Source organism: Pan troglodytes, chromosome 9 (assembly GCF_028858775.2).
Source record: "Pan troglodytes isolate AG18354 chromosome 9, NHGRI_mPanTro3-v2.0_pri, whole genome shotgun sequence".
Lineage (NCBI taxonomy): Eukaryota > Metazoa > Chordata > Mammalia > Primates > Hominidae > Pan > Pan troglodytes.
The window spans coordinates 86634826-86660657 of NC_072407.2; the positions used below are offsets into that span (position 1 = coordinate 86634826).

The window sequence follows — 25832 nt, forward strand, 5'->3', positions numbered from 1 at the left end:
TTCACCTGGATCTTTCTTCTTTATTTATCAACTCAGATGCCTCTTACTCTAGAAAGTCTACCTTAACACATTAGTCTGGGATATGTGTACCACTGTCTGTTAGATGACACACACACACACACACACACACACACACTATATGTTTCCCAATGGTTTATGCCTCTAATTGAGCTAAACACTCCCTATTCAAATCTACTATTTACTTACCAGTTTCTCAAATAATACTGTCAAATTTTTGAGGCCAAGGACCATGTGTTATTAATAGTTTTGTCCTTAGTACCAATCAAAGTTTTGGCATATAGTTTGAGGTCAGCAAACATTTATTTTATTGTATGAATAAATAAATGATGAGTGTTAAAGGCAACAGACAAAGGTCCATATGCCAGTTTCTACATTGACAGTAGAGAAAACGCCATTTACTAAGAAGAAAAGGAAGTGCTGAGTAGTGACTGTGTGACCAGTGTTGTCAACTATTGAACAATATGGTTAACAGTATATACAGATGAACAGAGACAGTTCATGAGGACCCTGGAAGCCTGATGGGGTCAGATGCTTGAAGAAGCTTAAAATTCTATCATTATTAGTCTCCTGCCTGAGACTCTTGACTTTACCACTCTAATTGTCACCCAAGTGCCTCTATGCTACTATTTTTATCAGTGGCCCAAGTGGTGATGCCAGGAAACCAGTAATTAAAATCATTTTTTTAAATAGCTGGTGAGTCAGCTATACACATAACTCCACCTCTTAAGAAAGTTAAATGAGGAGTGACTACAAAGATTTTTCTGTGCCATTCTTGCCCAAAGAAAGATACTTTCACCATTAGTAGACTCCAAAGAGAAATCAAAGACTATACGATACCTTTATGCCAAAGATGTTCACTGCAATGTTGTTTATGCTAGCAAAATATCTGAAGCATCTAAACATACAGCAATGGGAAGAGTTGTAAAAATAATGATGCAATGGAACCATTACAGTGAGATTTTTTTTCAAAAAGATACATCATTTTTTACAACTATTTTGAAGTATAATTGACTAACAACAACCTATTTAAAGTGTACAATTTAGAAGTTTTGAGCCATGCCAACATCTATGAAACCATTAGTTTAATCAAGATAATGAACATATCCGTTGCTCTCAAAAGTTTCCTTTGTACTCTTTCCCTTTACAACTTTTCTCATCCTCAAGCAAGCTTTCTGTCACTACAGATTGAGTTTTCTAGAATTTCACATAGAGGGTAGTATAGGGTATGTACTCTTTTTTAGCCTGGCTTTTTTCATTTGATATACCTATGTTGAGATTGATTTCTGTGTTGCATGTGTCAATAGTTTATTTCTTTCTGTTGCTGAATAGTATTTCAATGTATGGAAGTGTCACAATTTTTTTTTTCAGTAGAACCTGTTGATATATATTTGGGTATTTCCACCATTTTGCTATTACAAATAAAATACTATGAACATTTAGGGAGAAGTCGTCATTGACTTATGTAGACATATGCACTCATTTCTCTTCAGTAAATACCTAGGAGTGGAATGACTAAGTTGTTTAGTAGATAACGTTCATGATGGCTAGCAATGTGGAAAGTGCTTATGGTTAATACTAAGTATTATATAAACGTAAGATTTAAACACAGCCATATGAAAATGAAAATAAGAAAATACATTAAAGGTAGAGTGGTAGTTTAATTTGTGTGGTAAGACTAAAAGTAATGTTTTTTCTTTTCTTAGTTCATAAATATTTTATAATATGGTTATATTATTTTTAACTTTTTTAAATTAAAAAGAAGTAATAATATTTGTTAAGCAACTACTATGTATATACACATACACACATTCCTTTTTGTCTTTACAGCTTCATAAGATAATTTTTATTGGTTCAATTTTCACAGATGACTCAATCTGGACTCAGAATGATTACGTCATTTGTCCAATACACCAGAGCTAGTAAGTGGTGTGGCTATGATTTGAGTCCAGGTCCGCCTCACAAAAAATATTTTGTTGATTCCAATATGTAAATTCTTAATCATGGATAGCAGCTCATATATCTTTATAAAATGGGGTACACAGTTGGAACCTCACGAATTTCTAAATGCAAATATAAATGATCAAGCTTCTGTTGAACAACTCTGTCCTGCAGTGCTCCGTGAGGCAGTTGGGCTGATCGAGAACACTGCAAGACGCTGGGGACTGGCTTGATCTAATTTGGAATCCTCCTAGCAACACTATCAGGACAACGGCTCTCTCTTGAGGAACTAAGACTTCACAGGATGTTCAGGAAAACCAAATCAGGAAGGAAATATGGGTATTTTATATTAAATAATACCATGAGATAGTTTAAAAACACCAGATAACAGTTTATCATAACTATATTAGGAAAAGAGTCTCTGTGATCTAAGTCATCAAGGAGACACTCCATTAATGGCAAGTTCCCACAAAAATTTCAGACTAGGTTAGCAGATACAGCCAGTTCCCTTCAGAGGAGAGAACTGCTGACTCTTCTACGCCCTTCCTACTCAGCTTGGACAAGGTATTGGACCCTGTCTGAGATTTGGTTTCTTCAATTGTAAGGTGAAGAAAATAGTATCTATTAAAAGAATTTATTTTGCTGGTTAATTGAGAAAACACAGGTAACAGTTATCATGGTGCCCTGCACATAGTGACCACTCACTAATTATCAACTACTCTTGTTATTGCCATAGTTGTTTTGTTGCTTTTACTAAATACCACAGATACAATGCCTAATTGTCAAGACAAAAGGATGAGATGAGAAGGATACAAATTAAAAGTTTTTTATCCTTCTTTAGAATGCTTCAATCTCTTTCAGAACCTACTACTCTAAAACTTGCTATCTCAAGTCATTAAACCTTACAATGGAGATTCCTTGCCTAAGAGCAGCTAATTATCACACTTAGAGAACTCACATCAGAAAGCACATGCTTAGGTTGAAGTGACATCATATGGTCACCAAGTTGGAGGCAGTCACTGATAATACTTTTACAGATCCTCTCTTTCATATTTGTAAAGTGGGACCTTGCCTATGGATCTTATGTTATTTCTGTAATCAGATGGAATAAGAGATATGAACACATTTGACCATCAGTAAACAACTGTGAATATGTAACAACAGTTTCAGTGAAGTAAGATAACTAGCACTGTGTATTATTCAATCATTTATTAATTTTTTCAACAAATATCTTTTGATTGCATAGTATGTGCCTTGAACCCTGCCAGGTGATAGGAAAATAAATGGACAGTAAGTCCAGTAAGTAGAAGCAAACTATAAACTAATAAGTGCTGTGTTGATATAAAATAATAGAGGCTGGGAAGATTGGGAAAATGAGTATCTTTAGGGAGAGGTGGAGAATGTCAGTGGCAGCTTTATGAAAGAGGTAACGTCTGAGCTGACACTGCAGCATAAGCCAACAGAAGAAACCTTGTGGGCAAAAGAAGACATGTAAAAGCCTGACACACTTGTGGAAGGGGCAATTAAAGTCAAGGTCAGACAGACAAGGAGAAGCTAGATCATGACTTGCCTATAGACAAATGTTACAGTGTCTGAATTTTAACTAATACCAACAGAGAGAAATAGGTTTTACATAATAGAGAAAGCAGATTAAATTTGCATTTAGAACAATCTTTCTGTCAGTAAAGTGAACTGTAGTCAGGGAGACCAGTTGTCTTGGAGTCAGACAAGTAGGTGCTAAATAGTGAATGACAAATATATATACATTTTTTTACCTGTTTGTTGATCTTTAAAATATCTCCCTGTTATTTAACAAAGCTGTTATGATAAACAAAGTCATCTTGAGATTATGGGAGTGGAAGAGTTTTATAAGATGAAGAATGCTATATAACACAAGATGTGCCATGATTACCGTTATTTTGTCTTGCCATTTTGACCATCTGGACAATCAATTCAGCTATAGCAACTATAGCAGTTACATCAATTGTGCTATAATCTACATCTGCTGTTACAGGACTTTCAAAGTAGCTATATGAGCCCTGCCATGGTTCTTCATTTTTCATGAATTAATCCAGTAAGAAAGAAATAAACATAACTGATAGAACTCTTAAGTGAAAGCCACAATTAATTCCTCAGCCAATCATTCAAGCAGGCACCCAATTCATAAGGATGATACAAATTCAATGGAATATTCCCCCCTTGATTTATTCTGTCACTACTAATGGTTGTGTATGACAGTTATGTGAAAATCATGAAAAGTATTATGTGTCATAATTGTAATTCTGGGGTGGAGGAACCAACGAAAAATAAATGTAGCTTTATTTTTATTGGATGAGTCTAATAGCCACATTAAACATGAAATAAATTTGATTTGCAAAAGTAACGTTGATCAATACCTAACACAAGCATCGCACACATAGTATACCCTTAATAAATACAGACATGGACGCAAACAGAGTTACCGGAACCATCTAACACTAACTACTAATTACTGCTCTTGGTCACCTGAAATGTTAAAGGTAAGGAAATGTTTGCTGGAAAAGGTTTTTATTTCTCCAGGTAGCTAATAATTCTTCTTAATTTTAGGTAAACAATGCAGCCTTTCATTAAGGCATTATTTGTTAACCAAATTTGTCATTCAGAATAGTAAGTTAACAATGATTGGACACAGTCCTTAGCTATATAAGTGTTGTATCCAGGCTGGCTGTCATTACAGCATATACTCTTCTAGTATCATTTTTTTAGGGGTCATAAAGGGACAGAGTTGCCCTCTGTTTCCATCTAAAATATTGCTATCTATCAAAATACCACAAAATAGAGGCTGGTGACCTGATTAAAAAGGGCCCTATGATATTTTGTCTCCAAATTATCTGAAATTATTAAATTTTTAAAATCCCTACTCACAGAGAAAATTTCAGGATGAAAACAGTAAAAAAAAAAAAAAAAATTCATTCCAGTACCCCATGTAATATTTCCATTCAGTCATTTGTCATTCAACAATATCCATTCAACATATGTCAGACTTCAATTCTGGGTATAAATGGTAAAGAAAAATATATATAGTGATGAGGTTCATGTTCTTATGGAATTTACCATTCAGTGATCAAGACAGACATTGGTAAGCAAAGGAATATCTTATTACAAATGACAAAAAAGTACTATGAAAAGTAAAAACAGGATTGATCTATTTCAGACTGGAATGGCAAAGGGGGGTCAGAGAAGGCTAATCTAAGAAGGTTACATGGGTTGAGATAAGAAGCACAAGAAAGAATCAGCAAGGTAAAAAGGTGGGGCAGTTGTAGGAAGGAAGAGCTTGTGTTTCAATTTTCAGTTGACAAAATCTGGTCTTTGTAGTTACAGATAACCTAATGGGTTTGAGCATTTACTTTCCAATTTAATAAACTATGAAGTTTGTGGGACTGAAATTTGATATTTGTTTTATGTACAATGAAATATTATTTCAGTAAACAAAGTACTTGAAATGAAATAATTGAATAGGCAGGGGAACTGTCTGAAGTATTGTTAGGATGATGATTTTAAAATAATGATGAGGGTAAATTTTAGCACTAATAGTTGCATGACCATACAGTTTGGTGGCTTTCTATAATTCACAAAGCACTGTCCAGTAGAATAATTTAATTGAAGCCTCTCATAAAATCTCACAGTGATGATGTGATAAAATGAAAAGAGTCCTAAATTTTAAATCAGAAAACCCACAATATAGTTTACTACTACTTGTTGCCTGTACAGTCTTTGGTAAGCCACTTAGGCTCTGAGAATTAGCACCTCATCTAATGAAAAATGAAATGATGATAATAACACCAAAATTGCCTACCCTTGCACTGTCATTATGAAGACAAATGAAATCACTTTTGAGAAGGTGCTTAACAAATCTTAAAACGTAATATAAATTTAAGGTATCTGAAGTTTTATTATTGTTAGTCTCATTTTAAAGTGGACAGATAACATTTCCCTCATTTTTCCAATGGGTAAAACTAAAGCACAGGAAAGGTAAATACTTTTTGCAAAGAAGCATTGCTAGAAATGTGAATCAGATATCATCATCCAGTTCTTCCTCCTCTCTTCCCTTTCTTTTTTTTTTTTTAATTATACTTTAAGTTCTGGGGTACAAGTGCAGAATGTGCAGGTTTGTTACATAGGTATACACGTGCCATGGTGGTTTGATGCACCCATCAACCCGTCAACCACATTAGGTATTTCTCCTAATGCCGTTCCTCCCTTACCCCCCACCCCTCAACAGGCCCTGGTATGTGATGTTCCCCTCCCTGTGTCCATGTGTTCTTATTGTTCAACTCCAACTTATGAGTGAGAACATGCAGTATTTGGTTTTCTGTTCCTGTGTTAGTTTGCTGAGAATGATGGCTTCCAGCTTCATCCATGTCCCTGCAAAAGACATGAACTCATCCTTTTATATGGCCGCATAGTATTCTATGGTATATATGTACCACCTTTTCTTTATCCAGTCTATCACTGATGGGCATTTGGGTTGGTTCCAAGTCTTTGCTATTGTAAACAGTGCCACAATAAACATACGTTTGCATGTGTCTTTATAGTAGAATGATTTATAATCCCTTGAGTACATACCCAGTAATGGGATTGCTGGTTCAAATGGTATTTCTGGTTCTAAATCCTTGAGGAATGGCCACACTGTCTTCCACAATGGTTGAACTAATTTACACGCCCACCAAAAGTGTAAACGCATTCCAATTTCTCCACATCCTCTCCAGCATCTGTTGCTTCCCTTTTTTTTAATGTTTTTATTCATTCAACAAACATTAGACTATTAGGATGGCCATATAATTCATCATTAACAATGGGCACTTTTGAAAATAAAAGTGAGCACTACTAATGGGTACACTACGAAGAAGGGAGGTAAACACCAGGACTCTTCTGGAAACCTAACACAACTGGAAACCTAATTCATATGGTCACCCTAAGTAATATGCACTGGAAATCAAGGAATAAACAAAAACAGCCTTTGCCCTAAGAGTCTGATTTAAAAAATAGGTAAAAACAGTCAAAGAAAGTAATGCAGTGTTGTAAAGGGTAAAATAGGTATGTGTAGGTAGTTACGGGAATTTGAAAGAAGGGCACTTAAACTAGTCTTGGGGGCTTAGAGAACACTTAAAAAAGGAAGTGATCTGTGCACTGAAACTTAAACGCTGAAGTATCCTGGTAGATAAATAGTAAAAAGCATCTGAAGCAGCAGAAAGAGTCTTTAAAAAGTGTGTCATATTCAGGGAATTGTAACTATTTGGGGAGGAGCATATAGATTCATATGAGTAAGTAGAAGGAAAGGAGCTTGGAGAAGTCCAAAGAGGTTGAACCTGGGGTCTTGATGCTTTTACTAAAGGGATTGTACTTAATCCTGGGGGCTACAGGAGGATTTTGAAGCAGGGAAGCAACATGATCAAAATCTATATTAAAAAGTTCCCACTTCTGTCATTACAGCACACAAGGCCCTCACTCTGGTGAGCCGTCCTGCTATAATACTTCAACGTTTTTAATACATTCTAACCATCATCCTTTTAATGAATCTCAGCCATGTAAGAATATGAGAAAAATAAGCAAGACCAAACCAAATGACACACAAAATCCTATCAACTAAAATCAGAAAAGTGGGCTGTAGCAAAATGAAAGCCAGCATGCCCAGAGGAAAAATAGTTCTTTCAGGTCTGAGATCAGAAAATTTGAGAATCTAAAGTTAAGCAGGACTCTCAAAAGGGACCAAAGTGGCTCAAACTCAGAAGAGTCTTTTGGCTCCAATCAAAAACCAAGTCTAATCTTCTCTGGAAGAAAACGTCTCCATATTGACCCTGAAAATTCTCACTATTTAAGTCCAGCAAAAATATGAGACCACCATCAAGGAGATAGGATGAAACAGACTACTATGAGTGACAAAGAATAGAAACAACAGATGTAGACTTACAAGGACTTTAGATATTAAGATTATCAGACACATAATTTAAAATAGCCATGAGTAATATTTAAATAAATAATGAAGAAAATATTTAAAAATATCAACAAATCCACTATCCAAGAAGGCGACTGTAAACAGACCTCTTTGACTCATTGATAGATGATGTAGGTACAAATTTAGTAAAGGTATAGAAGATTTGAAAAATGTAAACAATTAATAAACTTACCTAATGAATATAATTATAAACTTGCATCCAATAATTACAGAACACACATTTTTCTTAGGCAAACAAAAAACATTGACAAAATATTCACCACATTCTACATTAAAATGAATTTCAGAGAATAGTTACCATAAAAAGTTTTCTAGATATTATTAAATTAGAAATTAATAACACAAGAAAGAATTCTTAGGGAAATTTTAAAAAATTTTAAATAACCTGGCTCAAACAAATAAATATTTGTCAATAGGTGGGTTGGAATGTTAATTTAAAATACTGCATATCATATATTACATAATACCAAAGCACCTAAAATATATTGAAATAAATGTATAAATGTATTGTAATTTAAATTGTTAATATAAAAGAAAATGGCAGAAGTCAATGTTATATCCCTCTGAAACATTTATGTTAAAGCAGGTTAAAGCCCCAAAAGTAGAGTTAATAATAATACCAGAATAATAAAATTAAAACAAAAATAGTAAGAATAAAAGAAGAAAGAAAAAGAGAGAAAATGACAATACTAGGGATACAAAGTTGCTTGAACTAGCACACCCCAATCAATATAATCACATTAACACAATAGGGGAGAAAAATCATGATCATCTCAACAAACATAGGAGTAAAAAAGATACTATTCATTATCAACAATAACAACAACAAAAATGAAGAGACCTGATAAAAAAATTCTCGAAAGTTTTTCAAAATTAATGCGTTTTTTAATGTAAAATATTTAAGGAAGAAATTATAAAATTGTATTGAAAGACATTAAAGATCTAAATAAATGCAAAAATAGTCTATATTTATAAATAGAAAAATTCAGTATCATAAGAAATCAATCTTCCCAAATTAACTTATAGGTTCAAAGAAATTCCAAAAATAACCCCAATAAGAATTTTCACAAAAGTTTCCAAGTTCATCTAAAATGCACATGAAAGAATAAAACCTAAACAAAGACACACCTGAAGAAAAATAAAATGGAAGAATTTGATCTAGTAGACCCATTTTAATAATAATTTAAATTTTTAGTTAATGTAATTTATTATAAAGAATTTTTAATTAATATAGTATTGATTTGGCACAGAGATAAACAAGATGACCACGAAACAGAATACAGAACATAGAAACAGGCTCACATAGTATAGAAATATGATATAGGACAAAGTGAGCATTGCAGATAAGTAAGGGGAGAAGAAAGAAGTGTTATTTAACACATGTTGCTATGAGAAATATTTAGTTATTTGGAAAATAAGAATACAAAATAATCAACACCAGACTCATTAAATACTTAAATATAAAAATTTTACAGTTTTATATCTTTATGATCTTGGGATAGGAAAATATTGCTTAAATAAGACAGAAAATGTGTCAACTATAAAGAAAGAATAATTATGATCATATTAAAATGAATAACTTAATCTACAAGTTGGGAGAAGACATCTATGATGAATAGTGGATAGTATCCAGAAGATATAAAGAACTCTTAAAAATCAATAAGAAAAAGATAATACAATATAGGTGTAAGCACACAGCAATAAACCGTTATTTTGCAGAAGCAGACACATGAATGCTGAATAAAGATATTTTTAAAACCTCAATAGTATTCTAAAGAAAGAACTCAACGATATTTTTGTACTTTATAAGTCTGATAAAATTTTGTGTTGATGATGTGAACAATGCAAACTCTTAAACGCTTCTAGTAGGCAGATGAATCGGCACAACTACTTTAGAAAACAATTTGGCATGATCTTGTCAAGTTGAATAGGTGAAAACCATATGACTTAGTAATTTCAATCCTAAGGAAACTTGTGTGCTGATACCAATAAAATTGTGCAAAAATAAATGTTGCTGCATTGTTTGCAGTAGCAAAAATTGGACAGAATCAAAGTATCTGTTAGCAAGAGCATGGATAAATGAATAAATATTATCCCAGAAATATTGCACAGAGTAGAAACGAACAATATACTACTACATGCAACAATGGGGGTGACTTTTAAAAGCGTTAATAAATGAGAAAAGCAAATTGCAGAAGGTGAAAGCACATAAATAGAATTAGGGAATGGGAAAAGGTACCCTCAAAGGTAACAGCATTATTCTAATTCTTAACTTGGAGGAGGGGCTTATGGTGTTGGTTTTATTATTATACTATATCATTTCCACACATATATTTTAGTTATTAAATATAACAGAGTAAAAACTATGGAAGTTTCTTTATAAAAAAATTCAATGTAGAAAAATTACTCTGGCTACTGTGAGAAGAACGAACTGGAGTGGAGGAAGTCTGGAAGCTGGGGGTTAATTAGGAGATTATTTTCATGCTGAAGATTATGGTGTTTTTAAAAAGATAAGCACTAGCTGTGAGTATGGAGAAGGAATAGATGGATTTCCTCAATGAGCGGGATCACCATATTATAGATTCATGTTTTGGCCTGAAAAATAAATGAGCCTTCCATGTATGCCTCATTTGTTCACTCGCTAATTGAATAAAATATTTACAGGAAGTCAGAATTAATTTAGGCACATAGAGAAACTTGCTAAGAGGTCACCAATAAGATTTTGGAGAGAAATAAATGTACAAGCTATTTGGAAGAGAACTAAAAGCAGGGGCTGCTGGCTGACTCACTAATTGGTTGGTCAGTTCCTACTAATGGGTATTTGCAATTACCTGGGCAAAGCATCCAAGTGGGCTGCTGGGGATTTTAAGAAGATCAGCATCAGGAGTAACTGTGTCATAGGAATAGTGCAAGGGTAAGAGTGTGTGGCTGTAAGATGCTTGGGGGAAGGGTGGCAGGAGGGATTTATTTGCTCAGAACACCGCCAAGCTGAAAATTGTTAGCACATTGGGCTGGAAAACAATTCTACCTACCCAGGACAAAGCACAGGTAACCTATAAATAGAAAGTTGCTTGTTGAAATTGTACATTAATAGTACAACATTTTGAAGCTGTTATTGGACTCCTTAAGGGTCAGTAAGTAAGTAAAAAGTTGTGGACCCCACTTTCCCACTTTACACATCAAAGGGGGCATTGTTTGATATAATTTTGACTTAATAGTTTGTTCACAGAGAATGGGCTGCTTTGTATTTAGATTTTGCTACAAAAGCAATCTTTGGGAAACCTAGCATGATTAAGGGAATAGAAAGTGTCTTCCTTTGTGTCAGAGAAAAAAATATTTATATTTTGGAAGTACCTTTACCCTGAATAACTTTTTTTCCTCATAACTATCATAGATAAATTGGTATACTTCCAGTTCACCACCAGAAAGAGTCTTTCTTGACAGGAGCATATGACTGTATAGAATGCTATACAACATGCTCTGACAGCAGCAGAGATTTACTGATATTGGGTATTATGAGTGTAATCAGACCGACTACAAACGTTCTTGGATATGAAATCCAAAAGTCAGATTCCTTCATAAGAGTCTGATCCCACAGTGGACTGAAAACTTCATACATCAGTCCTGCTTACTGAATAGTATCAACTTTAGCACACACTGATTTTGAGAATCAATGGGACCAGCAACACGTGTTAGGTGTTTCACAGAAGTGGAGGGGAGAACATTGCCAGGGAGACTTCATAGCAAAGGTGACTATTTAGCTTGTGATTGAAGGATGAGAGCATTCTATGTGGGTTGGAACTAATATTCCATGCAGAAGAAATGGCATAAAGAAAACATTAGACATGGTCAAAGAATGAGGAAAAATTTACTACGGCTATAGCTTAGAATTGAAGGATCAAAATGGTAGATCAAGACCTAAACATGGAAAGCTTTGAATGCTATGTATGTTCTAGCTCTGTTTTGCCAGAGATGGAGGATATCGACCACTGTGATACTTCCTCAAAGCTCTTTCAAATCTATGCTGGAGATTTGAGAGATAAACCAATCTCTGGAAATTTTATCATTGTGCTATCCCTTACATCAACTTCCTCCTTTTTAGTTTCATAGCCTCCAATCTAGTGCAGGCCCTTATTAACTCTAGCCTCTTAACTTTGCATTCAGTCTCTGTGCTTTCCAGTGGATCCTATCAATTGTATGAAGAGTACTACCCCAAACACCACCCTTTTGATTATGCTGCTCTTCTGTTTATCATTACATGACTCCCTACTGATGACTGGATATATCCCAACTATTAATAACTTCATCCTGAGTTTTCCTACCTACATGTATTTACTTATGCCATTCCACCAACCATGTGGAGGATAATAAACGTAATGACCCCACCTTTTTTCAAGAGGGAAATGGGAGACTTTCTGATCTCCCTGACACAAACTTGCTCCCTCCCTATCAAAATTCTACTCATTAAACTCCACTCAAGGAAAATCCTTTCCATGAAACCTTCCCAGATCTTTCCAGCTATGTAAAATAGTAATCAGTGCTTATGTAGCACTTTCTAGCTTGTATAACACTTTATAGCTTATGGATCACTTATATCATTGAAAGTATGGCAGAGAAATATTATTATAATATTATCACAGTTTTACAGATGAAGGAATGATTAGAGAGGTTCAATGACTTAGTGTTAATCATGGATCTTCTTACTCCAGATCTCATGGTCTAAACTCTGTACATCATTCTTCTGCATTTGAATTCTTGAGAAATATTAACTACATACATTTTAATAGTTACTACCTCAATTACTTGTTTTTAATATAATGCATACACATAGAATTTAATAAACAAATGCAATGTTAATGTACCCAATTCAAATGATTCCAATCTAAAATAGACACTGGCTTCTTCCCTACCACCATAGTATACATCTGTCCTTCCCACCATAATGAGAATATTTTTTCTCTTCATGTGTTACACAATTACCTCAGTATTGCAACAACTATTATACTGTAATTCATTTATTATCCTAATATTCTTCTCTGCTAGGTCCTAAAGTAGTCCAGTGATTGCAGTACATTTATTTTTGTATCTTCAATGCCTTACTAAGTGCTCACACATAATATGTACTCAGGGGTTATTTATTGAGATGCTTACTAGAATAATGAACCATAACAGAAAATCTTTGAATAATGTAGGATATGGTCAGACATCCATGTGTTGGATTCTTCAACTTGAGTAAAGATAGGGGGAAGAAATCAGGAGGTGACATCTAGGTTCTAAAAACTTTCCTGTTTTGTTTTGTTTTTGTTTTTTCAAAGAACTTGAGAAACTTCAGCAGTGTATTTTCCTGTTTTTCTTTTATACCATGCCTATTTCTACAGAGGATCTGAGGCATTAGTACCATCATAATACCTAATGTTATTACTCCCACTGTCACTAACACCACCACTATATTTACAAGTAATTCTAAAATGGGATAATAACACTTTATTTCAATAACTAAATTGATACATATAAAACTTTAACACACTAAAACCTTGTAAACATCTTACAATTGATTGCTGTCATGATTACTTATATTATTTTTATTATCACTATTAGAACAATGGTCAGAATGACTACTGTAGTTATAACTCCTACTAGGAGTTCTCATACATTTAGCATTTATTGCTCAGGTACTGTATGAGGTCTATCAAATCATTATTATTAACCTTAATAAAAATCCTCCAAGAGCTTCACTATCATTCCCATTTAATAGAGACAGAAACTAGGGACTAAAGATTTACTCATCAAGCTCTTCCCCATGACATTCCTCCTTTTATTGGTCCTCAGCATTTTCAGTGAACATCACAGGTCAAATAGTGCAAGCACTCCCCACTTTAACCCACACCACTCCCTCATCTTAAGACTAGCATGATAAAATTATCAGATAATACAGTTGACTCTCTTCTGAGAGTTACCTCTCAGAAGAGAGTCAACCTTTTATTCAAGTCAAAAGTCCTTAAAAATTTGAAGAATGAAACATCTAAAATTTCACATTACTCCCCCTGAAGCCAATGCATGTTCCTAGGACACTATTCATCACAGATGACTCTTTACCACAGACTACCTGTTACTGGCAACTGCACTAGAAACTGGAAACCATAATTGGGCTGGATTACCAAGTGGCTGCTCCATTTCTCCTGAACAAGCTGCTTCCGCATTACTTATGACTAGTTCCCATCAAGACTGGGATAATTATGTTATTTCTCTACTCAAGGTTACTCTATATGTGTCACCTAGAAATCAAATCAAGTCTGAGGTTTCTTCTGGGAGCATCTGCTTGTAACTTCCAGGTACTCTGAGAACAAAATCTTATGATCCATGAAATAGATTCCCTAACTAAAAGCCAGACCTCATTTCTGTTGGAGGAAAATGATAAAAATATTGAAACTTCAGATGGAAACAAAGTTGGCCTGCATTACCCTTATTCAAGATCCAAGTGACAGACACTTCCCTAATAATATCGGTATGATGAAAATTTGAAGTCTGAGGTTATCTGAAATTTTGACTATTTTTTTGATTCATGAACCTTGTATCTTTCTCATGATGGGCCAGACTATAGTTTAACATGTGAAAGAAAATCATGTTATTTGGAAACACTAGTCATTTAGATTATAAGAGAATAACCACAAGTGCAGTCTTCTAATAATATCAATATTTTCCCTTTTCTCTTAAATTTTAAATGTGAAATTTAGTGGGATCCTTAGGTCAGGGATTAACAATTAGGTGCCAAGCATAGAATGTATTTTTCTTTGTCTTTGTCACCATTGTCTTTATCATTTTTATCATAATAATTATGATAGTAACTGCTATTGCTTATTGAGGGCCGATTCTTTTCAGACTAGTTCGGGTGATTCAGATCTATTATCTTTTATTATGAAGACAATATAAGGCAGGCGTGTTGCCCCTGCATTAAATAATATGGTCCTCTTTCAACAGTACTAGGAGATCTTAAAAGAACATATGTATAACTTATCAGTGGTTTCCAAATTTACATTAGGTGGAGTAAGAAGCAGACCATTTTCTGTGAGGAGCCCTTATCTCCGGTACCCCTGGCAACAAGGTCCTGAGCATGATTCCTCTTTACTTCAAGACACAACACTCCTAACTCTTGAAAGCTGGGGTGGGAGGGAAGCCATGGGTAGCTTGCACAGGAAGTGGGAAGGTCTATGTATCTGGAATCCTCCTCCACATCATTGATTCATCTAGCAAATGTGCACATTGGGAAGCATGTGAGACTTAGGGAAGAAAGTTGGTGGAGCCAGTCACTGCCCATGACTCAGAGGTCTGAAGGTGGCAGAGCTTCTTGATATGTGAGGTTAAAATATATTTTCGCCTGAAACTCAGAGGGAAAAAAAGAAAGAAAAGATCCAGTCCTTATTAATTAAAATGAAAAAGGCACTGCTTATAAAATCAGCAACAAGGCTGAAGGCAGGGAAACACAAAGTTAGCTCTGCACTAGCAGGGAAGAGCTATGCAAGAGGAACATGTACAGGAGCAGCAAGACCCAACTACGGCCCAAGGTTTTCTAAGCAGTGCTCTAGAAGCATTTTCTCCTCCACATCTGCTATATTTATCTGCTCTTTTTGGAGGCCAAGTGGCTCATCAATTACACATTTTATTTTATTTTATTTTATTTTATTTTTGAGATGGAGTCTCACTCTGTCACCCAGGCTGGAGTGCAGAGGCACAATCTCAGCTCACTGCAACCTCTGCCTCCCAGGTTCAAGTGATTCTCCTGCCCCAGCCTCCATAGTAGCTGGGATTACAGGTGCCCGCCACCATGCCCACTAATTTTCATATTTTTAGTAGAGACAGGGTTTTGCCATGTTGGCCAGGCTGGTCTTGAAGTCCTGACCTCAGGTCATCTGCCTGCTTCAGCCTCCCAAAGTGCTGGGATTACAGGCATAAGCCACCACGCCCGGCCCAATTATACATTCAAAATATCTGAACACAGTATATTAGCAACCTAACACTGGCAATGTCAGAAACATTCACTTTAAACACAAGCCTATGCACAATCACTTATTCAACATTCACAGTTGTTATTTATATATTTTGTATCCTATATCATTTGCTGTTAGTAAATTGAACGTAAGGTTTCTTGAACCCACAAAGTACAGAAAAATCTCTAATTTCCAATTCCATTTCTGAACTCTTACAGAATTTACACATATACTACAAAAATTAAATTAGTACCTAATTGTAAAACCCCATATTATTCTGTTACTATAAACGAACAAATTTTGTAGCATTCTCCCCGAGAGTACTGCAGTAGAAATTTCAGCAAAGGCTTGTACCCAAAAGTAGAAACACAGGCTGTGGAGAAAGATAAACCTGAGTTTGAATCTTGCCTCTCAACAGACGTTAGCTATGTAACTGTATTAGGCTATTCTTGCATTGCCATAAATACCTGAGACTGGGTAATTTATAAAGAAAAGAAGTTTAATTGGCTTAAATTTCTTCAGGCTGCAAAAGCCAGCATTTGCTCAGCTTCTGGGGAGGCCTCAGGGAGCTTTTACTCATGGCAGAATGTGAAACAGGAGCAGGTACTTCACATGGTGAAAATAACAGCAAGAGAAAGCGGTGGGAGGAGGTGCCACACACTCAAACAACCAGATCTCATGAGAACTCACTCACTATCGCAAGGGCAGCACCAAGCCATGAGAATGCAACACCATGACCCAACCACCTCCCACAGGCCCCACCTCCAACACAGGGGATTACAATTCAACATGAGTTTTGTCAGGGACATATATGATCCAAACTCTATCAGTGACAATGGTAAATTACTAGACCTCCCAAAAGTTCAAATGTCTCTTCTGAAAAATGACTATATATATATATACACATATACACACACATATATATACACATATATATACACATATATATACTCATATATATACACATATATATATACACCTATATATATACACATATATATATACACCTATATATATACACATATATATATATACCCCCTGAGGAGGTTATTGTGAATATTAATTAGCATAACACCTGTAAAACACTTAACACAGCACGAGGCACAGATTAGGAGCCCAATATTCCTTCTTTCTCTCTATCCCTCTCCTTTAAAATCAATTATTCAACATTGCCAAGGAACTATTCTCTGGTTATTCCAGGCTCTACATTTGTTGAGCACCTACTATATGTCAAGCACTACATTGCATGCTGACAATGCAAAAATCAAAAGGTTTACAATCTCTGCCCTTGAGATATTTGATGTTTGTGTAAATTGATTGTATGTTCCTTAATCAAATAGCTATATTCCAAATTATCCTAGAATATTTCTTGTTCTTTACATACCAATCTTGACGCTACCACGCACTTTTATTATAAGAACTACATAGTTTCCTGAATTTGATGCATTTTTGCTTATCTTCACATCTTTGCACGTTACATCTTCTGCTTAGAAATGACCTCCACCTGGATATACTTCAAGTCTTTCTCAGAAACTTTCTTGAAACTTGCATGAATTTTGAAGAGCCTCTCTACTTTCATGACAATCTATGTGAGTTTCTGTCTCAGAAGCCACTTGGTGGGTTGGAGAGAAAGATGTCAGTTTTATGTTTAACTTCTTTATAAAACAGAAACCAACCTGAGGGCAAGGATTTTTAAATTATTCATCTTTGTGTTTCTATGCTTAGCAAAGTGTTCAATGAATAGTTGGTGATCAATAATTGTTAAATGCATAATTGAGTGAAATGATGAATAGTCTGGCTGTGACCGAGATTGAAAAAGAGAACAGATGACCAGTATTCTCCAGCACACTAAGCAGGTTTTGTCAGTTCATTTGTCTAGAACAGCCCCCATAGCTTTCTGCACAAGGCCAGGTCTCTCTGACAAGAACATTTGGTTTCCAAATTACATATTGCACAGCATGAATCCTTCCTTTCCTGCAACTGCCTGTTAATTATAGTGCCACCTTTGCTCTGTCTTTGTCTCAATCTCCTAATCTCTGAGATATAATAGCTGATTTACTTAGGATTTTCTGAGCTTTATAAGCAAATTCTGCAACCCCTTCCCACATACACCTTTTTGTAAAAACAACAAAGAAAACAAGAAGCGTCTGCTCAGAGTTCAAAAATAAAGGGAAATATAAGATCAATACAAAATTATTTGAGACTGAAAAAATACTCCCCTTTGTTCCTTTTTTTGTTGTTTTTATTCACATGTAATTGTAAAAACCAACCTGCTTTAGAGAGTAGCTGTGGAAATGCTGGGGAGCTGTCACTGGAGACTAGCAGCATCTCCAAGCTCTTGAAGCTGACAGCTCCTAGAAGCCAACTGAGAGATTCAGCTGCAGAGTTCATTTGATCACACCGGCAGAAGTGCCTAGGAAAAGTTTCTGCTCTTCATGTGAAAACTTCGAAGAGTTCAAGTTCTTCCTTAGGTTATAATATTTAGCAAGTATTCTAACAATCCCTCTGTCATTCTCTATTTTTTCAGAAGAGATACTTGGCCCATCTTATTCATTTGTGTCCCCAGTACCTAACAGAACTTGACAAATTAGGTGCTCACATACATACTCAAAAGCTCAGGCAAGGGGATATGACTGAGAAAGGGAAGAAGGAAAAGGCAGACAAATGGAGAGAGGGAGAGAAAGTTACAGAGATAGCTGTGAAAGGGGAGAAAAGGAAAAGTGGAGGAAAAGAGGGAGGAAAGAAGAACAAGAGAAAGGGAAAATGGAGAATAAGTTCCTCTACTTTTTTCTCATAATTTTTACAAGAGACAGCATCTTAAAATAAATATAAAACACCTCCAAAATATTCATAGTTACTGTGAGGGCAAAGCCCCTCTCCAGGCAGTTGTTGACTCTTAGAGCCACTGAGGTACAATAGAGACATATTCCAGATGTATCATGTTTGCTTTACCTGCCCCTTGCCTTGGTCTACCTAAGAAGGATTTCAGGCTCAAGTAATGAGTGATATTCTTCAACCCTTTCCCTTACTGACCCATCAAGAAATCCTTAACGCCACCCAAGACCATCATCTATTTAGCCTCAGCAGATCCAGTGGTTTCCTAATAGCCTCTAGGGTAGGGGAAAGACTGCAGGAGCCTATGTCTGAGTAAATAACTCAGAAGGGGCAACAGAATCTTGTAGAAGCCATTTGGGACATTTCTCCACCCCTGTTTTGATCCTGAGGTTAGGTTTGGGGTAGCTCTTTTTTGCTACTATGACTCCTCCTTTGATCTAATTTTCAATCCAACTCTCTTTTGCTTTAGAATTTGTTGTGCTCTTAACTGCAAGTCCTTCATTTTCTTAACATTTTAAAACATCATGAGAATTTAAATGTCATTTGTTATGTGACAAAAACAGTAACTCTTGATTGTAGGAACTTAACTATAAAATATTTAAAAATAAATGCATGATCTTACCTATTAAATAGAGCCACTGATAGTATGTTAGTCTTTAATGTGCATTGACACATATATTTGTTGTCTTAAGAATAAGATGATACTGTACATAGTTTCTAATCTGCTTTTTCTATCTGAATAACACATTATAACAATTTTCTTTCATTAAAAATTCACCTCAATATTATTCTGATGGCATAACTCTTTATGTTCCAGCAATTCCTTGTAAGGAAACAGGGAGTGAAGAAAGCTCTGGAACTCTAGCAGTCAGCCTCACTGTTCACTTCAGCCTGCACTCACTGTTCCTGTTTTTCCTAGCACAGCATAGGAGCCAGTCAGAAGTATCACCTGAGCATTTGTTTGGTTTGTCTGTTTGTTTCAGGAAATATGACGCCAATTCTATGAACTTGGTCTGGGTGATTCTTAAATGCATCTCTCTCTCTCTCACACACACACACACATACGCACACACACACACACACAAACCACGTTTTGTTTCTACTGTGAGCCATCCCCGCAGAGTATCAGTGTAGAAAAATTGCTGTTTGAATGGTAAACAAGGCTACCAAAAGTAATGGCAGGGAGTACATTGCAAATAATTCACTAGATTATGTGTGCTCCTTATGGAGCAGAGACTCTATCTTTTCCATTTTTATTTCTCTCAGGCTTAGACCAGTAATTAGCCCATAAAAAAAATCCAATCCATTAAGAAATGTTTATCTAATGAATGAATGAATAACTGAGAGAATGGACATAAACCATAATTAAGAAGACTGGTCATAAGATAATAAAATTTTCTGACCCTATCACATTATTTTGGAAAAAATGAACTGTTCTATAGAGAAAATGATTTAAGATTTAGACAAGAAAATTCATCTTAAAACACACAATAGCAATACAATGTTACTAAATCCTCTGTTTTCTGTCAAATTGTCACAACAATAAAGTGTCCTTATAGAGATGTTGCAGTGATCAAATGAGATGACAGTGTAGTGAACCAGGGAAACTTGGAACTTCAAAGTGTCCTAGGATCTCAACACCAAGACGATATTACAATAGGCCGTACTTCACTACCACTCCCCTGCCCAATACATACACATAAAAAGACAACAATAACAATACAACAAAATAAATATCTTCACTGAAAAGAAAGTTCTAAAATGGGTGGCAAGGAATACGGGTACCAGCTGGTGCTATTTCAGGTAACATGAAATAGTAGAAAAAATGATGGACTTAGGAGACAGACCTAGGCACAAATTTTGGTTCTGCCTCTTCTTAGCTGTATAACTTTGGACAAGTTGTTTAACTTCTCTGGCATAGTTTTTTCTTTGGTACAATTTTTATAACAACTGATGCTTCCTGGGATTATTATGAGAACTAAATAAAAGGATGAGAAGTCCCTAACATAATATATATTCAATAAATGTCATTTCACTCGCTTTTCCTCACTGCCACACCCCAGGCTTTGCCTGAACCAGTGAGAGGAAGATGTTATTTATACTAAACAGTTTTGCCTAAGGCCTTGCCCACCATCAGACCTGAATACCAAACTGCCAAATGGAAGTTTGCTGTGTTGAAATACTTATACCAGACTTCAAACATAGAACTCAGAGGTTATTCTATCAAAAGCTTAGTACTTGTCAACAAGAACAGCAGAGACTCCAGAACTCTTTTCAGTCTTGCTTTTTTTTTTTTTTTTTTTATTATACTTTAACTTTTAGGGTACATGTACATATTGTGCAGGTTAGTTACATATGTATACATGTGCCATGCTGGTGCGCTGCACCCACCAACTCGTCATCCAGCATTAGGTATATCTCCCAATGCTATCCCTCCCCCCTCCCCCCTCCCCACCACAGTCCCCAGAGTATGATATTCCCCTTCCTGTGTCCATGTGATCTCAAGACAGAAGCAGACAAATCCTCATTGATCATTCTACCGAGGTAGCTCCAACCCTCCAAAATAATATATTTAAAATCACAGGTTATTTTATCATGTTTGAAGAAAAAAAATCACTGGAAATAAGAATCTTTATTGACACTTTTAGTTTTAAGGTCAGTCGACCTAGAAAAAGAAGAGTGCTCCGTTTGAGAGTAGAGTGAAACTCTGACTGAAAAGGAAGAGGCACACTGCAACATGTAAATTTGATCCCATTTTACAAATGGAGCTAAAAGGAGCATTTACCATAGTAAGCTGACAGCCTTTAGTAAAGTCAGGTTTAAGTTTGAAGAGTTCCAACTTCCACTAAGTGAATCATGTCTAGCAGTGGAGACAGATGATTCAAGCAAATTTCAGACCATTCTTCTAATACGCTTAAGCCATCCCTGAAGGTAAATGTTAAAACTGTTTAATAACTGAAGCTTCAGAATTTGTGGCTTGGGCTTTGCCCTTAGACTTTTTGGTTGCTACTGGAAATAAGATTATATTTTAAAGATTCTTCTATCAGAAAAAGCAACACTCCAAAATTTTTACATCCTTTAGTTTTACTGCAAGCAAGCTCCTGTCTTTGGGTAATAAGGGTCTTTCCTATCCACAATAAAAGGACACATTAAATGTATACCTTCTTCATAAGTCAGTAGCTATGAATGACTTTGAGCAATTCCATAGCTTTTCTTTCTTGAGTAAACTCCTCAGCATCAAATAGGACTCTGCTCCTGAGATGAAAAGAAGAAAGACTGGCTACCCAGAATAATTCAAATAAAATGATGTTTATGATCCATGTATATTAATGTAGCCATTTAGAGAAAGTCAGGGCTATTTTTATAATCATTCTGGACTTTCTCCAATCAATTATTTCCCTGTTTGAAACTCTTTGGTTGCTCTTATTTTTAGAACAAAGTTCAGACTTCTCAGCATATTATGCAAAGCTTTTCTTGATCTGGTCCTTTCCTACCTTTCCCAACAAAATCTGAAACTCTCACTTTTTTTCCTGGACATTTCATTTCAGCCACACTTAACTACCAGCCATTACCATGACTTCTCTGTGCTTTTTTCTAACCTGTTTCCTCTTACTGTGATATGCCTCCTCTTCTCACCCACCCCCTACCTCCTGCAACACAGGTTTCTGGGGCCTAAATATATCCTACTCATTCATTAAGAATCAACTCGTGCACCACTTACTCCAAGAAACATTTCTTGACTGCCTCCTCTTCCCCTCTCCCTGGATGACAGGAATCTGTCCTCTGGTCTCCCACAACATTGTTTATTTTTATCACAGCATTTCTCACCGTGTATTATGACTATTTAAAAAAAAAAAGTTCCTTGAAGGTAGGCTCTGTGTCTCATTCTTCATTATATATTGATACAGAGCCTGTCACACGGAAGTTGCTCAATACACTGTCATTGTTATTGATGAATGCAGACTATGGGCCAGGCTTGTTTCCTAGAAACATACAAGTTCAGGGCCATCCTTATGATGCAGGGACTGAACCAATCACACACACTGGCCTGCTCTCGTTGTTGGATTCTTAGTAAAATTTGGACTGAGTGAAATAACAAAGGCAGCTGTAACAAGAAAATCATTATAATAATAAGAATAAGCAAGTAATCACGGGCAACTTGCTGCCTCACTGCAATAACTGGAGCAGGATAATGGGGAGACCAGAATTATTGGCACATTTAGCCATATTCTTTAAAGAAAAAAAGCATACATACATACATACATACTACCAAAAATGCTCTGTACAGCTGCTCTATTTGCACTTGAGGCATCTGCAGCTTGGGCATTAAAACATATGTGAAGAGTATGTCAGGCGATTTGGGTTGAGAAATCTGGATTTGAGATCTTTGTTTCTAACCATCTGTATTGTCTTCAATCAGCCCCTTCATCTCCCTGATTCTCAGTCTTTTCCTCTTACATGATCTTTGATCTCCTTTTTAGTTCAAAAGTCTCATTCATTTTGACATTCTGAGTTGGTAGAGCCCCTGACACACATAAAGTATTCAAAAATACATAACAAATAGTAAAATTAAGTTTAGCCTAAACTGTCTACTTATTTAAGTTCATGCTAAAGATTTCTTCATTTATAGTGGACTGTAACTTAACTGGATGTGTAAACAGACTACAACCTACTCTTTATCAACCAGTTTCAGCCGGTCACAGGCGGACAACTATTCAAACTGTGTTCAAATAAGGCAAATGCCAAGCTGTAAACAATCCAGCTGTTTCTGCACCTTACTTTCATTTTCTGTATGTCACCTTCATTTTTCTGTCCATAAATCTCTGACTATAGAGCTACCCAGAGTCTCTGTGAACCTATTCTGGTTCGAGGGACTGTTCGATTTATGAATTGTTCTTTGCTCAATTAAACTTTGTTAAATTTAATTTATCCAAAGTTATCCTTCTGACTAAATGAATGAATAAATGTCACTCTCCTTCCCTGTCTGCTTTTGGGGTTTTGCAGAATGAGCCACAATAACAAACTTGAAGGAGGCTGTGTCCTACAAGCATTAAGAGCTTCAGCAGCTCCCACTTTCCTCTCAATCTGCTTAAACAAGCCTTTTAACAAAGTAGCACTGGAGCACAAAGTGGGAAATACCGGACATCCTCAAGGTCAACAAGGAAATGGAGAGGCAATAGATGAAGACTACAGGGGCAATCCAGAAGTTCCTCAGAAAAGCACAATAAATCAATCCGCTGGAGGAGAGGATGACAACAGGGGCCTCTGCAAAGAGCAAGTGATCCTTTGAAGAAAACAAAGCTTCAGTTTTCTCAAGAAGTTCTTCAGAGAAAAGCAAAACAATAACAACAAACTTTCCTTTAGCTCTTCCCAGGCAGCGGGAATTTCAGACAGAAGATCAGCATATTTGCCCTCAAAAGCCACAGCTTGGGTGTGCCCATGTGACCAGCTCCACTGGGCATCTGTTGGCAGGAAGTCCAATGCTGCCTTTCTGATAAAGGCTTGATGGACAGCCCTTCTATATTCCTTACCCACCCTTCCTTGGGGCCAATACTGATGCCCATTACCACTCTTGGCTTTTAACCTAAAAGCCCAATGTCTACTGTGGTCTTAATTTATTGCCCAGTAGATGCTTTAAAAGGAACGTGAAAAATATACAGGCGTGCACGGAAAGCTAAAGCATTTAGAACTTCGAGCATCTTCCTTGTAATAAATACCTAATACATATGTGTTAAATAGATTATTTGAACTATAAAAATACAAGTATAATTATTATTATTTAATACTTGTATATATATTTTCTTTCCATTCAGCTATGCATTTCTCTCATTATTTTGTTTAGGACCTTAACTATGAAGATAGTAACAAATACAAAAAACAAAGCACCTATATTTCTAGGCACTATACTAAGCCTTCATACACATTATTTCACTTAATTCCCTCAAGGACTCTGTCATCTTCCTCATTTTACAGATGAGGAAAGTAAAGCTGAGAGAAGTTAAGTAACCTCCTCCCACCAAGATCACATACTAAGAAAGTGGTATGGCCAGGATTTGAAGTCCACCTCTAACATCTGTGCTCTTAGCCACAACACCATACTGCCAAATTCTTCTTCATACATTCTTCACACAAAAATGTGTACCATGACATTTAACAATAAACAGTTTAATCGTTAATTAAAGGATAAATGAGAAACAGTGAAAACCCAAGGACAAAATGTAGAACTTGGTAGTTTACCATGGTTTGAGAAAACCAATGAGACATTGTTTGGGAGGAACCATGTTGGTGTTTCTGAATAAGTTAGGGTGCATGTATAAATTTCCCTTTCTTCCCTTTGCTAATCTGGACAATGCAGATTAAGTTTTTCTTTTTCTTACAGAATATGAGTGAAACAAATGTATAGTCACAGAAGTATGTATATGCACATGTGTGTGTGTAAAAATCAAAGCTTGAAATATATCTTCTGAGCCTTCAGAGATTCATTTGGCTGAGAAATAGCCACAGTCCTCCCTAAAATTCTAATGCCTAGGATTTATATGCTACTTACACAGATTAAGAAGTATTGAAAAGTAGTATAACTATGACATTGAAGTTAAGGAGACTAGGATTCAAATTCTCATTCTGCTACCTACCAGCTGTGCCTCCTTGGCCAAGTTATTCAACTACTAGTGGTCTGGGTTTCCATTTCTGTGAGTTGTGGAGAGTAAAATCTACCTTGCAGGATTATTATGATGTTTGGAGATAGTTTTTGTAAAATTCTTACTGTCATTTTGGGTACAAAACAGACACATAAAAATGACGGTTTTTATTATGCTAGGCAGAGGAAACATCATTTTCCTATTCTGGAATGCACACCTGACAAACTTCTACTCATTATGTAAGTCTTAATTCAAATTTTATATTTATTTATTCTATTAACATTTCTTAAGAAACTAATATAATGCTCTTTGCTATTATAAGGTACTTGGAGAAAAAAGTTAAAAACTTAAGATCTCTGATCTCAAGGGATGCACACTTTTTTTTTTTTTTTTTTTTTAGAGGGCGTTTTGCTCTTGTCA

At 35.7% G+C, this 25832-nt stretch overlaps 1 protein-coding gene across 22 annotated transcripts in view; it reads right to left on the bottom strand.

Annotated features, from left to right (window-relative positions):
• Nucleotides 1-25832, bottom strand: part of DLG2 (discs large MAGUK scaffold protein 2) — a 2168441-nt gene that overhangs the window by 1153119 nt on the left and 989490 nt on the right. The gene's annotated exons all lie outside the window — the stretch shown is intronic.